The sequence below is a fragment of the Rhinopithecus bieti genome, unplaced genomic scaffold, assembly GCF_001698545.2.
Source record: "Rhinopithecus bieti isolate Rb0 unplaced genomic scaffold, ASM169854v2 scaffold_7684, whole genome shotgun sequence".
Lineage (NCBI taxonomy): Eukaryota > Metazoa > Chordata > Mammalia > Primates > Cercopithecidae > Rhinopithecus > Rhinopithecus bieti.
The window spans coordinates 1,636,480-1,651,570 of record NW_016806071.1 but is presented as its reverse complement, the minus strand read 5'-3'; the positions used below and the strand labels follow the sequence as shown (position 1 = coordinate 1,651,570).

General features: G+C 52.1%; 1 protein-coding gene across 1 annotated transcript in view; it reads right to left on the bottom strand.

Annotated features, from left to right (window-relative positions):
* SSBP3 (single stranded DNA binding protein 3) overlaps window positions 1-960 on the bottom strand; it is a 186,701-nt gene extending 185,741 nt beyond the window's left edge. The window contains exon 1 of the mRNA XM_017874520.1: window positions 942-960. The gene's annotated coding sequence lies outside the window, so the exon portion shown is untranslated. The remainder of the gene's footprint in view (window positions 1-941) is intronic.
* Between the last annotated feature and the right edge of the window lie 14,131 nt (window positions 961-15,091).

The window sequence follows — 15,091 nt, the reverse complement described above, 5'->3', positions numbered from 1 at the left end:
CGCCGCCGCCGCCGCCGCCGCTACCGCTCCGGCTCTCCCGAGCTGCCCCTCGCTCCCGGCCCCCTCCCCGGCGCTCGCTCGCTCGCTCTCTCGCTCGCTGGCGCTCTCCTCGCCGCGCTCCCCTCCCTCCCCCCCAGGCGCTGGCTCCGCGCTCTTTCCAGCTGTCAAAGCGTCAGCCCCGGCCGCGGCCCCATCGCCCTGGAACTCCTCCCGCGCCGGCTCGGCCTGGAGTGCCGCCGCCGCCGCCCGCACGGCCGCCCGCTCTCCTCTCGCTCGCGCGCCCTCCCGGCTCCGCCTGCGCCGCCCTCTGCGCCTCCAACACCGCTACCGCTGCCGCCGCCGCCGCCGCCGCCGCTGGTCTACTTGGAGCTCAACCGAACGTGGCTACCCGGGCGAGGGAGCGAGGCGGGCGGCAACGTCCCGCGATGGATGGCCGCGTCGACCAATCGGCGCACGCGGGGGCGGGCCCGGGACGGCCGGGAGGGACGCCCTGACAGCGCCGGCCGCGGCAGTCCCCGCTGCGGCCGCCTCCGCGGAGCCGCTGCCTGCTCCTGCGGGCGAACTGGGGGCGTCCTGGGGCGCGAGCCTCTCTTTTCTGTCGCTGGGGCGGGGACGACGTGAATCGGGCTGGGGCACCCTGGTCTCCTCGCCCCAGCGAGGAGGGGTATCTGACCGGCGCTCCCCGCGGCGTGGACCACTGGGGGTTAGGGTGGCGCTGCGGCAGCGTCCGGTGGGAGGGGCGCAGACCCCAAGCGGTCGCCGCTCTCTCCCTCCCGCCACGTCCGTCTCCCTTATCTGCCCCTCACCTCCCCCCCGCCGTGGCCCGCGCCAGCCCAACCCTTATCTCGCCCTCCCTTCTCGGTTGTCCTCCCCCTAGGCTCCGACCCCGGCCCCTCCCCAGACTCCAGCCCGGCCCCAGCCCGCCCCGCCCCGGGCCTCACTCTCGCCCAGTCTAGCTTCCGAGCGCCGGGCCCGGGGCTCCACGCTGAGAGCGGGACGGCTCGAGCCGGCGCCGATGCGCGCGGCTGCTCCTTTACTAGATCATTAAAATACTTTGGAAAACCCCAAAGTGGAGCCGCGCGAAAATGGCCCTTGGCGTGCTTTGGGGAGCTGGGGGGGTGGGGTGGGGACAGGGGACTTCAACTAAGGAACAAGAGTGATTTCTCCCAAATTTCCAAGGTTTGCCAGTCCTGGCAAGTTAGCCCCTCGGCTTCTCCACGGGAAAGGGTGCCACTCGGGGATGGGGGGCGTCACCTGGGCGGCCCGCGACGCGGAATGCGCGCCACAGAAATGTGCAAACTTCAAATAAATGGAGCTAAATTGGGGAGTGGGGGACGAGAGTCAGGCGTAGGGGGAGGGGAAGCTTCCATTGTCAGTGACCCAGGTGTACAATGGGAAATTGAGGGGGGGCTGACAGAGTGACCCAGCTATTTGCTGCTGACTCCTTTCTGCCCACGCCGAGAACCCAGAAGACACACTGCGTGCCCCTCATTAGAGACTCTTAAGACCAGGTACCGGCGAAATAGGGGAAGGCTCCCCATTTTCAGACTGTTTTAGAGAGCTGATCTCTTTAAATGTGATAAAACACTGTCGGCACTGTCTCTTTAAAAGAGTCAAGCAGAAAAAGCTGTGTAAGCGCTGATTGGCTGCCTGTTTGGATACATCTTTAGGGGAGCCTTGAAACTGTTAGCCTAGGTTGATTTTTTTTTTTTTTTTTTTAACTGCGCTGTTCCAATAAACAAGTAACGCCCCTCCCCTAACATGCCTCGCACCAAACAATTAAAGGATAGGTCAGTGTCCTGGGGAAAACACGTTTCAAGTAGGAAAACTCAGAACTAGATTTCAACAAAATAAACAATAATTCCCTACCATTAAAGTTTGCTTATTTTGATCTGTAGAAGAGAGAAAAGGGGCTTTTAAAAGAAATGCCCCGCAGCTAAAGGATCTGCATTGGTTCAGGAAGGAGACTCTGGGTGCATTTTTGGAATAATATTCTACTCAATGTAACAACCTCCTTAAATTAGAATACAGCCAGGCCCTGCGGACACCTCCGGACTCATTCTGCTCCCTTCCAGGACCCAGCGCTCACAGGGGAAAGGGGCAGAAAAAAGGAACGCTGAGACCTAGTTTATGGGCGTCTCTGCGCTAGTCCCTATTTTAAAGGTTGTTTTGTGAATGAGGGAAGCATGGAGGTTGGGAGTTGGAATACAAGGATAGAGGACAGAAGGAAATAATGACAGTTATTTTTTCCCCTAGGCGGTTTAAATTCAATAGGGCTAACTTAAGGTACCTTAGAGCCCACACTAATTAAATTGGCCTGCTCATACCCTTCCCCTGGACTTCCATCTATTTTGAATGGGCTAGGAATGGCCAGGGATGGCTTGTCAACAGACTGACTCACAAGAAGCCTGACTCATCTTGTGTCTGCAAGGCCCACAAATTAGGAGTATCGGTTTGGTCCTGGCTAAAAAAAGAGAAGACACTGCCCTTCTTTGGCCCTACTATGACCCAGGACTCTACCAGATTGGCCATGCCTCTACCAACTTCATGGCTGTAACACAAGCATATCTATTTGAGCATCAGTTGCTTCATCTGTCAAATGGCAAAGGGAGGTTAGAAGATCTTCAGTATCTCTTGATAATCTGATGTGCTATAATGTTAAGATTTCCCTTCTATATTTTTCTCTCCCTACCACCACCCTGGAAAAAGGACTAGCACCTCCTTTCCAAACATGTGGCAAGAAGAGAGGGGTAGCGTTCAGAGACCCTGTGCCAGGCACTCTGTGATCAGCCCTTTGCTGGAACTTGACACAACAAAGCTGCACGTTGGTTGGTAGATTCCTTGTTGGAGCTAAAAGAGATGGTGAGAGAGTCCAGGCAGAGAGAGCAGGGAGAGCGTCTTAACCACCCCTCACCCCTGCTGGCTAGAAGATTGCTGAGGGGTTCCCTGGAAGTGGGACCACTCAGCAGCCCTAACTAGGTGTGTGGCTGCTGGCACAATTATCCAAAATGTGGTCAGATCAGAAGCAAGTCCAAACACCCATGAGCAGCATTCAAGGCCCCAGTCTACCTTTCCCCTCTGGATCCCCCCAGGCCCCATCTTTGGGCTTGATGTCTCTCTTCCTGGAATGCTTCCTGCCGCAGTTCCCTTCTTCTGCCATCCTTTAAGGCTAACATCCCCTCCAGTGCCATCTCCTCCACAAAAACCCCCTGCTTTTCACTCCTGGAGCGAAACCTGTCCTTCTCTCCCTCCAATCTTATCTCGTTTCACTGGCACCATTCATTCTCCCCATTGTTGTAGCCACTTGTTTACTGTCTGTCTCCCCCACCAGACTGGGAGGGTAGGATCTCAGTTTGAGTTATCTGTGTATCTCCAGCACACAGCACAAGCTGAATACCTGTGTGTATATTAACACTCAGTGTAGGCACCAGGAGCCCCCAGGGACGGAGAGAGGGAAAACTCACCCCAGCCCCAAAGTACTGGGCCCGGTGGAGAGATAAGGAACTGACAACACCAACAATAGGGTTAGATAAGGCCACTCCCTCGGCTCAGCCCCACCCTCCTAAGCTACAGCCACCTGGAACTCTGTACTTTCAGTTTCCAGAATGGCCATGCCATTTCCCACATCCACCCTGACTCATTTTCTCTCTGTCTCTCTCCCCCATCTTTCTCTTGCCTCCCTCCCTTCCTTTTTTCTTTCTTTCTTTCTTTTACGACCTGCTTATTGAACACCTACTATGTACCACACACTGTTGTAGGCCTTGGGTCATAAACGGAACACAAATCCTTACCCCGTGGAGCTTACACTGTAGTGAAGTCCCCTGCCCAAAGCCCCCTCCGGTGACAGACTCCTACTAACACTTCTCAGATCCAGCCTGGGCAGGCAGCGTCTCCTTCAGAGAGCCTTCGCAGACTCCCCCTCTGAACTCCCAGTTCGGGGCAGGTGTGCCCTCCATGTCCCCACTGCATGGGTGTGGTTCAGGGGTGTATTTTTCCCCTGGGAATATGACTCCTTAGGGTCAGGGAATGATCATCATTCTCTGGGGCACCCTCAGTGCCCAGTAACATGGTGAAAGGAACAGAAGGACAGATGAAGAACTGGGTAACCAGATGTTGCAGGACATGCAGGTGAGGTGGGAGCGAAGACGGAGAGGTGGATTCCAAGCTTAGGCTAGAAGGGCCACTCCTTCCTCTCTTGGCTGCCAGCAACTGGGACAGCAGAAATCCTGGGCTCTGGCACCAGATGGGTGGGGTCCAGGCCTCCAGAAGGAGGCGGTTAAAGGAAAGGGACTTCAGGCCCATGAACTCAACCCAGGAGACTGTGCTTGCCAAGGATGCCAGAAGACCTTGTTCACTTTCACTGGTTCATTCAAAGCTCTCTTTCAGTGCTCCTCACAGCTGCTAGGAGGATGGATGCAGGCTCCCCTGGGGGCTGTTTCAATGGAAGCTGAGTATGCAGCCCGTCCCCCTTCTGCACCCATCACGCTCAGTCCTAGAATTGCACGGCGACACCTCTGATCAAAACCTTCCGGCCGGTCAGCTCTGGCTTTAGCAGAAGTTTCCCTGAGGGATCAGAGGCCTCCACAGGAGGAGTACAAAATCCAACACCCAAAGACCTGGCTTCACTGGCTCGCTGGCAGTCTTTGGGCAAGTGACCTTCCCCTCCAAGCCTCAGCATCCTCTCTGTGCAGTGAGGATGTCAATGCCTATGCCAAAGGCAGGCTGGGAGGACAAAGAGAGGTAAGTGATGAGGAATCACCCACTAGGCTATTAGTCAGCGTTGGCTGAGCCCAAGGTTCTGATGATGGAGAGTAGCCGCTTGAGATGGTTGTTTGGGGGCTCAAGGGAGACAGTAATTGGGGAAATGTTTCGAAAATTGGAAATGATGATTACTCATGGCCAGTAAACAGGTGCTAAGAAAGAAGTGGATTTAAATTTAAAACCAGCTGGGCACAGTGGCTCGCGCCTGTAATCCTAGCACTTTGGGAGGCTGAGGTGGGCGGATCACAAGATCAGGAGATCGAGACCATCCTGGTTAATACGGTGAAACCCCGTCTCTACTAAAAATACAAAAAATTAGCTGGGCGTGGTGGCGGGCACCTGTAGTCCCAGCTATTTGAGAGGCTGAGGCAGGAGAATGGCATGAACCTGGGAGGCGGAGCTTGCAGTGAGCCGAGATCGCGCAACTGCACTCAAGCCTGGGGAACAAAGACAGACTCCATCTAAAAAAAAAAGAAAAAGAAAGAAAAAGGGGGGAAAAAAGAAAGCAGAAGGCAAGGCCCTATCCCGGGTAGCTGGGGAGAGGAACCTGACACCCACCACAGCCTCTCCCAACTCCACCTCACCAGAGTGCCCTGGCCTCTGAGTTCCCTCAGCCTGGGACCAGCAGGGCTCTATTTTCATTCACTTGCCAAAACTTTGCTCTTGCTGGTCACTCTTCTCCCAGGTAAAGGCTTCACTCCCTCCTCATTTCCTCCAGGTCAAATCACCAGAGCCTCTACCAAAGGAACCTCTTTAGAATGACAGCTGCCCTCGGCTGGGCGCGGTGGCTCACACCTGTAATCCCAGCATTGTGGGAGGCTGAGGCGGGTGGATCACGAGGTCAGAATATCGAGACCATCCTGGCTAACACAGTGAAACCCCATCTCTACTAAAAATATAAAAAATTAGCTGGGCCTGGTGGCGAGCGCCTGTAGTCCCAGTTACTCGGGAAGCTGAGGCAGAAGAATGGCGTGAACCCGGGAGGCGGAGCTTGCAGTGAGCCGAGATCGCGCCACTGCACTCCAGCCTGGGCAACAGAGGGAGACTCCGACTCAAAAAAAAAAATAAAGAAAAAAAAAGATGGCCGGGCGCGGTGGCTCAAGCCTGTAATCCCAGCACTTTGGGAGGCCGAGACGGGCGGATCACGAGGTCAGGAGATCGAGACCATCCTGGCTAACACGGTGAAACCCCGTCTCTACTAAAAACTACAAAAAACTAGCCGGGCGACGTGGCGGCGCCTGTAGTCCCAGCTACTCGGGAGGCTGAGACAGGAGAATGGCGTGAAGCCGGGAGGCGGAGCTTGAAGTGAGCTGAGATCCGGCCACAGCACTCCAGCCTGAGTGACAGAGCGAGACTCCGTCTAAAAAAAAAAAAAAAGAAAAAGAAAAAAAAAGAATGACAGCTGCCCTCCATTATGTTGTTTTTCTCCATAGCAACTATGCAACTATCACCACTGTGTGTGTGTGTGTGTGTGTGTGTGTGTGTGTGTGTGTGTGTGTATTTTTTTCCCCCTACCTATTTCCTTCATAAGAATTTAAGCACTCTGGCAGGGCATGGTGGCTCATGCCCATACTCCCAGCACTTTGGGAGTCTGAGGTGGGAGGATCACTTGAGATCAGGAGTTCGAGACCAGCCTGGGCAACAAAGCAAAACACTGTCTCTACAACAACAACAACAACAAAATAGCCAGATGTGGTGGAATGCACCTGTAGTCCCAGCTACTTGAGAGGCCGAAGTGAAAGGATTGTATGAGCATGGGAGTTTTAGCCCCACTTTTTTTTTTTTTTTTTTTTGAGATGGAGTCTCGCTCTGTCGCCCAGGCTGGAGTGCACTAGCACGATCTCAGCTCACTGTAACCTCTGTCCCCCAGATTGAAGCAATTCTCCTGTCTCAGCCTCCCAAGTAGATGGGACACAGGTGCCCACCACCACTCCCGGCTAATTTTTGTATTTCTAGTAGAGACAAGGTTTTACCGTATCCGTCAGGCTGGTCTTGAACTCCTGGCCTCAGGTGATCCGCCCGCCTTGGCCTCCCAAAGTGCTGGGATTACAGGTATGAGCCACCGTGCCCGGCCTAGCCCCACTCTTAATGGAGGTTTTATTTTTGGCTGGGAAGGATGGACAGAGTCTCACTCTGTCACCCAGGTTGGAGTACAGTGGTATGATCATAGTTCACTGTACCTCAAACTCCTGGGCTCAAACAATCCTCTTGCCTCAGCCTCCCAAGTAGCTGGGACTACAGGAGTGCACCATAATGACCAGTGAATTTTTAAAACTTTTTTGTAAAGATAGAGTCTTGCTTTGTTGCCCAGTTTGGTCTTGAACTCCCGGCTTCAAGCGATCCTCCTGTCTCAGCCTCCCAAAATGCTGGGATTGTAGGCATAGCTATCGCACCTGGCCTGTCCGCACTTCTTTTAGCACAGGTACTCAGTTAAAAAAAAAAAAAATCATTACATGTTTTTTGAATAAAGTGATTCTTTTAACAAGGGCTTCCTAAATATTTGGTATGGACGGGGCATCGTGGTAAGTGCTGAGGATGCCGTGGTGAACAGGGTGATTATGGTCTCCTTCCTTGTGGAACTTACAGCCTAGCAGGAGAGGCAAGGATTAATTCAATAGGTACTCAAATAAGCCATTACAAACTATGCCAGTGCCAGGAACCACGGAGAGAGGATGCTGTAAGAGCAAATAATAGCAGGGCTGATCTGGTGGGGGAAGAGGTGCTGGTCAGGGAGGACTTCTCTGAGGAGGTGACATTTGAACGCTAAAGAAAGTGTAGGAGTTAACCTTGCAAAGGTGAGGAGGAATGTTCCAGTCAGGGGAAGGAAGTCTCTGGCAGGGAGGAGCCTTGCCAGGTGGAGTTACTGACAGCTTGTCCTTGTGTCAGGAGCAGAATGCCCCGCAGTTCAGCAGGTCTCCCTTGCCGTGGTGTCAGAGAAGCCCCAGGGCAGAAAATGAGAGCTCAGTTGGCGTCCCTGAGAGGAGATGCTGTCAGGTAACACTGCAGGAAGCCGGTTACTGTAGCAAAGTATGGAGTCAGACCTGGGCTGACCACTTCACACCCATTAGCATGACTGTTATAACAAAACAAAAACAGAACGTAGCAAGTGTTGACGAGGATGTAGAGAAATTGGAATCCTTGTGCATGGTTGGTGGGATGTAAAGTGGTACAGCCACTGTGGAAAACAGTATGGTAGTTCCTCAAAAAATTAATCATAGAGTTACCATATGATCCATCAATCTCACTTCTAAGTACATACCCAAAAGGATTGAAAGCAGGGACTCAAACAGGTATTTGTACATCCATGTTTATGGCAGCATTATTCACAAGGGCCAAAAGATGGAAACAACGCAAACGTTCATCGAGAAATGAATGGATAAATAAAATGTGGTACAAACATTGAATGAATATTATTCAGCCTTAAAAAGGAATGCAGTTCTCACTGGTGCGGTGGCTCATGCCTGTAATCCCAGTACTTTGGGAGGCTGGTCAGGAGTCTAAGACCAGCCTGACTAACATGGCAAAACGCCGTCTCTACTACAAATACAAAAGTTAGCTGGGTGTGGTGTCGTGTGCCTGTAGTCCCAGTTACTCAGGAGGCTGAGGCAAAAGAATCACTTGAACCTGGGAGGTGGGGAATTGCAGTGAGCCAAGATCGCACCGCTGCACTCCAGCCAGGGCGACAGAACGAGACTCCGTCTCAAAAAATTTTAAAAAATCAGTAAATTAAGTAAATAAAGAATAAAGGAATGCAGTTCTGATACATTCTACAGCATGGATGAACGTTGAAGACATTATGCTAAGTGAAATCAGCCAGACCCAAAAGGACAAATACTCTACGATTCTGGTCATATGAGGTACCTAGAATAGTCAGATTCAGAGAGACAGGGTAGAAACACGGTTGCCAGAGCCTGGGGGAGGAGGGAGTGGGGAGTTAGTGTTTAATGGTAATAGAGTTTCTGTTTGGGAAAATGAAAAAGATCTGGAAATGGATGATGATTCCATTGGTTACACAATAATGTGAATGTGAATACACTCAATGCCACTGAAGTGTACGCTACAGAGCGGTTACAATGGTAAATTTTGTTATATATGTTTTACTGCAATTTTTTTTTTTTTTTTTTTTTGAGACAGAGTCTTGCTATGTCACCCAGGCTGGAGTGCAGTGGTGCGATCTCAGCTCACTACAGCCTCTGCCTCCCGGATTCCAGAGATTCTGTTGCATCAGCCTCCTGGGTAGCTGGGATTACAGGCACATACCACCACGCCCAGCTAATTTTTGTATTTTTAGTAGAGACGGAGTTTCAACATGTTGGCCAGGCTGATCTCGAACTCCTGACCTCGTGATCCACCCACCTCAGCCTCCCAAAGTGCTGGGATTACAGGCGTGAGCCACCGTGCCTGGCCTGCAATTTTTTAAAAAACTAAAAAGAGAGGGGTGATGACCCAAGCATAACATATGGGAAAGACTCACAGACATGGTGCAGAATGGTGCAGCACACCCCTGTCTAAGCATCAGAGGTTCCCACGCTCCTGAAACCCTCTCCGCACACAGCTTCAGGGCTCCACTCTCTCCTGGTTCTCCCTCTTCCTCTCGGGCCATTCTTCCTGTTATCCTTTAACGGATTCTTTTTTCTCCAGCCTCTTCTAAAAATTTTATTAGTCAAACTATTGCTGATACAGTGTTACATAACACACAGCCCCCGAATCTCAGTGGCTTATAATAAAAGCCATTTATTTCTCACTCACAGGTCTGCAGTCAACTAGGCAGCTCTGCTTCAGGGTACAGCTTGAGTCTGTCCCATGGGTCTCCCATTCTGGGGCACAGGCTGAAGGGCAGAGGCTGCCTGGCATGTTCTTTCCAGAGTAAAAGGAGCACCAGTGGCCAGGCCAACTCACGCAAGCCTCACATCCGCTTCCAAGTCACATGGCCAAGCCGAGCATCAATGGGGTAGGAAGGGGGAGTGAATGTTTGCTGAACAGTAGTAAAATCTACCACAGATGGGCTTCTCTCAGACTCTGTCCTGGACCTTCTGTCTCTGTCTTTGGGCAAGTTCACATGGCACTGATTGCACCTGAACCTCAATGACAATGACTCCTGAATCCATCCCACTGGCGCAGACCCTTTTCCTTAGCCTCAAAGCCATGTGTGTTCAGTCACAGTGCATTTCCATCTGCTTGTCTCTCTGATGCCTCAAAGTCCATGTGTCCAGAGCTGGCCTCATTATTTCTCCCCATCTGATTCCTGTAGTCAATCTCCATCTCTGTACCTGGCACCAACACCCTCCCGCCGGGTGAGGAGAGCACACAGAAGGTGCCATGTTTACCAGATCCAGCTGGCCAAGCTTGGCACTGGCTGGGAGTGAGAAAGAGGAGGAGCAGAGACCGGCCCCATGGTGTGTGGTAGAGATGGTTGGGTCCAGCCCTGAATTGTTGCACAGCCCCTGACTGGTCTCCCTGCCTTCAGAACACTCCCCTTCACCCTTCCTTCCCCAGCCAAGGGATGTGTTTAAGGCACAGGTCTGACCATGTCATGCTCCTGCTTAAAACTCTTTGGGGAATCCCCATTTCATCCAAAATGAAGCCCAAATTCCGCAGCAAAAAGATTCAAGGTCCTTCATGCTGTATCTCTCTCCATAGCCCATTGCTTGTCGGGGATTGTCCTGGATGTGGGGGATGGGTGTGTGAACAAGAGAGCTGTGGTCCCTGCTCCCTGGAGGTTTGTCACCTCTGGGGAAGCAGATGACTCCATTAGTACCTACGAGATCCAACCCAGCGTGACAAGGGTAGTGATGGAACACACAGGCCCCCATGGGCACAGTGCAGGGGCGCTAAGCTGCCCCAGGGCTTCAGGGAAGGTAGCTGGAGGAGGTGACCTTCCTTCCTCAGGCTGTAATGGGAATGGGTGAGCGCTCTCAGGGGGAAGCTAGGGACAGGCTCCTAGGTTTACCAGCAGGGCTGAAGCAGGAGGAGCCAGTGAAGGAGACCAAGGAGGACTGCCCAGAGCCACAGATGAGGAGACAGCCCAGGGAAGATAGTGCTTCCAGGAGAGAGTGGCCAAGCAACACAGCTTTTGGAAAGAGCTCTGTGAAGGGCACAGTTGGCCTGTGTAGACCAGTTTTTTTTGTTTGTTCGTTTTTGTAGACGGAGTCTTCCTCTGTTGCCCAAGCTGTAGTGCAGTGGCGTGATCTCGGCTCACTGCAACCTCCGCCTCCCAGATTCAAGCAATTCTCCTGTCTCCCTCCCAAGTAGCTGGGACTACAGGCACCCGCCACCATGCCCAGCTAATTTTTGTATTTTTAGTAGAGATGGGGGGGGCGTTTCACGATGTTGGTCAGGCTGGTCTCGAACTCCTGACCTCAGGTGATCCACCCACCTCAGCCTCCCAAAGTGCTGGGATTGCAGGTGTGAGCCACCATGCTCAGTCACATAGAGCAGTTTTAGGGGAGTGATGAGGCTGGAGCCAGACCCTGGCAGTGGAGGAGTGGAAGGGAGGCAGAGGCGAGAGAATGCAGTGGAGGAGTGGGAGGGAGAGAGGAGACAGCAAGCGCGGATAACTCTCGGGGTAAGAGACAGCCAGCACCCAGACATAAGAGTGTTGCTGTGTTTTGCTGGAAAGTGGGAGACTCTAGAACCTGCACAAATGCTGATTGCAGGGAGTCCATGCAGAGGGCAAGGCTGGAGGAACTAGGTGGAGGTTTAGGGTGAAGCTAGCATGGAGTCCCTAAGAAGAGGGAGGAGAGTGGCCTCAGCAGGGTTGGAGAAGTGCCTTTACCTCTCTGGGCACACAGACATGGAGGTACTCAGCCTGCACCATCGAGGCACTCGCTGTCTAGGGGATGAGGCTGTCCAGGGGAGATAAGTTTGGAGCTGTGACTTTAAAGGATGAGTAGGAGTTTGCTAGGCAGAGCAGCAGGGGTAGAGGGATGCCAGACCATGGGAACAGCATGGGCAAAGGCACAGAGGCATGAGACAGCCAACTTGTTAGAGCAATGGTTGGTTGAGGGAATGCACATGGGGCTCAGGAGGAAGTGGTGATAGATGAGGGTGGAGAGGTGACCAGGGAGCTCTTGCAGCTTCACGTAGGAATTTATGAGCATCTGTGAACTCAGGACCCAGCCTGGACACCTGTGGACGCTGAGGGATGCCAAGAACATGTTCCTGTTCACCTCCGTGTTGCCCGGTACTTGGCTTACATGTGTGCTGAATAAATGAAGGATTCATGTTTTGTGGCAAAGCGTAACAGAGTAATTTCATCCTGAGGATGAGTGTGCTGGAAATGGCAAGTTTCCTTCATTGGAGCCACTCATTCCATTCCATCTGTGTGCCCGACACTGCATGGGTGCAGATACAGAGGTCAGCACTAGACGCCCAAAGAGTGCTCAGTAACGGTTGGTTATTCCCCTATGGAGCCCTGTGTTCAAAACCTCCCTTCTAGCCACCCCTCCTGCAGGGGCTCCAGCCCTGCTTCCCTCCCCCATCAGCCCGTGCTGGAGGTTGAGAGGACTCCAGAGACACGCGGATGACACATGGAGTGTGCCAGTCAGCGGCCCTCTCACCCTCGCAATCTGGGGCACCCGGAGCAGAGCTTGCAGGCTCGTTCTCTGATTCTGATTCCTGTTTCCACGGAAACAGACATCGGCAAACGTCAAAGTCCCAGCTTTCAAATACAGGTCTCTTCCAAAACTTACTCTCACGTGATTCATAGGCTCCACAGTTGTGGAGGCGGCAGAAACCTCTGAGAGGACCCCACCCTCCACCTCACCACAAGGGTCCTAGCTCCCAGTTGAATGCTCTGTCCTTTATCTGGCACTGCTTCCAACCCAGGAGGCCCAGGAAGCCATCCTGAACTGTTAGTTTGGGCTTAAGTTTACCCATCCATATGATGAGGCGATAGTTCCTGAAGTCAACAAATGTTTGTTGAGCACCTCAGGATCCTTCCAGCCAAATGCAAGAGAGCCCAGGGCGTGGGTACAGGGAGTGGCAGTGGTTACATTGGGAGCTTGAAGAGGACACTGGAAGGAGAGAATGAGAGAACACCAGTCGCCCAGGAGCACTAGTGCCATGGCGCTGAGCAGGCTGGCAGGAAAAGAGCTTATCCGGCAGTGCCCCTGGGCTGTGGCTCTCTTCCCCTCTGGAATGCTGGCCTTCTGCTCCCTCTCCTGGGGCTCCCACCTTCTCGTCTCTCTACTGTGCCTCTGTCTCTCTGCGTCTTTACATGTTTCAGCCTCTTCTGTCTCTATGTCTTGGCTTATCTCTGTCTCTGGGTCTTTCTGGATACTTGCCCCTCAGTCTCTTTCTGTGGGCATCTCTGAATTTCTACCGTCTCTCTGAGGTTCTCCATTCTCCCACTGGAAAGACCCATGAGGACAGAGATTTTGTCTGTTTTGTCCTTTGTTTTATTCTCAATGCCTGGAATGGCACCTGGCACGTAGTAGGTGTTCAGCGAGCATTTGTCAAATGAATTCTCTCTTTGTCTGTTTCTCTCCCTCCCACCCCGCCTTCTTGCATATGTCTGTCCTCCTCTCTTGTCCTCTCTCCTGGTCTCATCTGCTGTTTGTGTATCTTTTGCCTTCTGTTTCTCTCTCCTTTCCTTTCTTTGTCTCTCTCCTCTTTACTCAGTCCCTCTCATTCTCGCTCTCGCTCTCTCACTGTTCTGCCTCTCTGTTGCTGCTGGCCCCTCTTGAACACATGCACGCACACACACATAAAACCATCTGCAGCATTCCTTCCCATAAACGTTTCCTAGGTTGTTGTGGGTTTGGGAAACCTAACTTCAAGCCTTCAGCTCCAACCCTCAGAGAGTCGCCCACACACACTCCCCCACTTCCCCCAAATTACCATTATAAACAGGACAAAGCATTGGGCAGCCCACAGCAAAACTGGGCAGTCAGCAGCTTGTTTCTGAAGCCTTCCGCTGGCTCCTGAGTCACTGTTACCCTCTGCTCAGTGCCACTCCCTGAACAGAAGGACCCCAAGGCCAAAGGACTGCCTCTTTCGATTATCTGCGCTAGGAAAAGTTTCTGACACCAGCCACTCATTGCCTTGGTGTGACCCTGCTCACCATCACACTTCTTCAGAGGCCTGTCTAAAAGTTTCTTCTCTGGGGACTGAGCATGGCATCTCATGCCTGTAATCCCAGCACTTTGGGAGGCTGAGATGGGAGGATCACTTCAGCCCAGGAGTTCAAAACCAGCCTGCAAAACCTCATCTCTCTCTCTTTTTTAAAAATAATTTAAAAACATAAATGCCTGGTCTGGTGGCTCATGCCTGTAATCCCAGCACTGTGGGAGGCCAAGGCGGGTGGATCACTTGAGGTCAGGAGTTCGAGAGCAGCCTGGCTAACATTGTAAAACCCCGTCTCTACTAAATACAAAAAAATTAGCCAGACGTGGTGGTACATGCCTATAATCGCAGCTACTTGGGAGGCTGAGGCAGGAGAATCAGTTGAACCCGGGAGGCAGAGGTTGCAGTGAGCTGAAATGGTGCCACTGCACTCCCGCCTGGGCAACAGAGCAAGACTCCATCTCAAAATACATAAATAAATAATAAAAAAAAAATAAGGCCAGGCATGGGGGCTCACACCTGTAAACCCGGCACTTTAGGAAGCTGAGGCGGGTGGATCACTGGAGGTTAGGAGCTTGAGACCAGCCTGGCCAACATGGTGAAACCCTATCTCTACTAGAAAAATACGAAAATTAGCCAGGCGTGGTGGCATGCAGCTATAGTCCCAACTATTCGGATGGCTGAGACAGGAAGATCACTTGAACCCAGGAGGGAGTGGTTGTAGTGAGCCGAGATTGCACCACTGCACTCTAGCCAGGGCAACAAAGCAAGACTCTGTCGCAAATAAATAAATAAATAAATAAGCGACAATAACTATAAAATGCTTGGCCAAGTACCTAGCCTGGTGTTTGATCAGGAAATGGTAAAAGGTACTAGTTTTCTTTTTTTTCTTTTTTTTTTTTTTTTGAGACAGAGTCTCACTATGTCACCAGGCTGGAGTGCAGTGGCGTGATCTTGGCTCACTGCAACCTCCGCCTCCTGGATTCGAGCAATTTTCCTGCCTCAGCCTCCCAAGCAGCTGAGATTACAGGCATGCACCACCACACCCAGCTAATTTTTGTATTTTTAGTAAAGACAGGGTTTCAGCATGTTGGCCAGGATGCTCTCGATCTCCTGATCTCGTGATCCGCCTGCCTCGGCCTCCCAAAGTGTTGGGATTACAGGTGTGAGCCACCACACCCAGACAAAAGGTGCTAGTTTTCTTAATGTTATCTTTTTTTTCTTCAATTCTCTTTTTACTTCTTTCTTAAAATAAAAAAAACAA